Raw genomic sequence first — 2,006 nt, forward strand, 5'->3', positions numbered from 1 at the left:
TTATTATTATTATTATTATAAACCGGCCTTATAATATGACGCTAGGTGTTCTGTGAGTTCGTTTTGAACAATCCACAATCACTCGGCCCTCAGCTACAATTTGGGAAAAGCTGAGTAAAACGTAAAGTTTGCATTCTGCACAGCAATATTTGGTTAATAAATATTCGTCAGCCTCATCCCATAATCGCCCAAATCAGTTTGTGTGGGTTTCTAGGTAAAAGTCGTTATTCGGATAGAAATAATATCAAGAGACATCTTACACTAATAACGTTTTCGCTGTTTCGTTATTTCCTTCCTAGCCTTTAATGGAAAAATAACAAGTGCTCTAGTCATCATGGTTCTGATAAGGGCGTTCTTTTTCTTTCTCTCTGGGTTTTTTTTGTGTGGATTTTTCTCCAAACTTCCCAAAAATGAATGACTTACTGCACTTGTGGAATGGCGCTGTCTAAATAAACAGCAGTCTTTCCAGATCCCCAGGCAGCGCCCTCAAAAGGTCGATTGGCGTGCTGGCTATCAAAAAGGCACTTCTATATAGTTATCCTAAACCAGTGATTATCAACCTTTTCGTACGACCCATTCTCATCTACATGTACATTGTATTTCCATGCGGGGCGTAAACTAACACCAGTGTCCCCCACCGCCCACTAAAATTGCCAAATTACTTAATTAACAGAGGATGACATCGTCCAGGTTGACAAGCACTGTCCTAAATTGATATCATATTGTGGTTACGTGGCGTTCTATCCTTGTTTGAATTCCTTGGGGCATTACAGAACCTCGGTCTTTTTGGGAAATTTTAAAGGGTCTCTTGAAGAAGAATGTTAATTCATCGGTGTTCTGTCTCAAAACTACATTTATCAATGCCACTCAAACAATCAAACCAGACAAAAGATGTTCCATAATTACCACGTCTATCCTATGACCGGTACGAACATTTAGCTTCTTAAAAGTGACAAGAGTGGGCGCTAATTGTGAAAAGGTTGAGAAACACTGATCGAAGCATATCATTTATTACTGTTATATGTTCGTATGAGTTATTTCACTATCACAGGGACTGGCTTCCTACAGCAATGGTCTAATGTCCTTCAACTTTCTGTCATAAACAAGAGGGGGAAAAATACATGTTGTTGGAGGGAGACACGGGAAGAGAGAGAGAGAGAGAGAGACTTATCCATCCCTTTAAAGTGTGTTGACTCGTTGTCAAGCCGTGGTTGGTACATTTTGTTTTTTATTCTTTTCAGCCTCACATGCTCACAGAAAATCAAGGGACGACAATTTTGCTACAAAACCTTTTACGACCTCAGCAGAAAAGAATACAACTTGTGCTAACAGTTCGAGTACTCTTTTATAGTTGCCTTAAAACTGGCTTAAAATAAACACAATAAATCGTTGTCGTTTTCGTTTCTTTTAATTTACTCTTCGATGCACATTGTATTTCTAAATCTATTGCACGCTTTCAGGTCAATGTTGTTTTCTTCTTTCCCTTTCTTATCCCGTCTCAACAAAATCAAAACAGCCTATCTTCTTGTCAAAATCTACTGTCAGAGAACTATGCCTTAGCTGAGTATGCTTTTTTTAAAATCTCTTTTTAGTAGCAGTTGCTGGTCGACTGGTTTCTTTTTAATCCTTCATACATTTTGTGGCCCATGCCTACCTACCTTCTACTGGATATCAACCATCTTCTTTTTTCATTTTGTCGACAATTTACGCCCCACTACTAAACACAATGAAGGTCATTCCAAAGTCAAGGCACATAGTAGTACCCAACGAAAGGACAGCAGCCGAGGAAGAGAAGTATTCCAGAAGATTCCCTCACGACTTGAATTTGATATCTGAATTTGTTTGTATTGGCCAAGTTCGCAACCAATGGTGAGGTGTGAAAGAAAGGAGCGGTCATAATGATGATGATAATAATAATTTATTATTATTTTGTAATTTTGTAATTATTATTATTATGATCATTACTATTATTACTACTATTATTACTACTAGTACTACTACTAGTA

At 37.7% G+C, this 2,006-nt stretch overlaps 1 long non-coding RNA gene across 1 annotated transcript in view; it reads left to right on the plus strand.

Annotated features, from left to right (window-relative positions):
- The window catches only part of LOC118477698, a 3,185-nt gene extending 1,794 nt beyond the window's left edge, over positions 1-1,391 (plus strand). Inside the window, exon 2 of the long non-coding RNA XR_004858550.1 lies at positions 1,242-1,391. This is a non-coding gene — a long non-coding RNA (uncharacterized LOC118477698). The remainder of the gene's footprint in view (positions 1-1,241) is intronic.
- Positions 1,392-2,006: the final 615 nt, after the last annotated feature.

The sequence above is a fragment of the Aplysia californica genome, unplaced genomic scaffold (genome assembly GCF_000002075.1).
Source record: "Aplysia californica isolate F4 #8 unplaced genomic scaffold, AplCal3.0 scaffold00186, whole genome shotgun sequence".
Taxonomy (NCBI): domain Eukaryota; kingdom Metazoa; phylum Mollusca; class Gastropoda; order Aplysiida; family Aplysiidae; genus Aplysia; species Aplysia californica.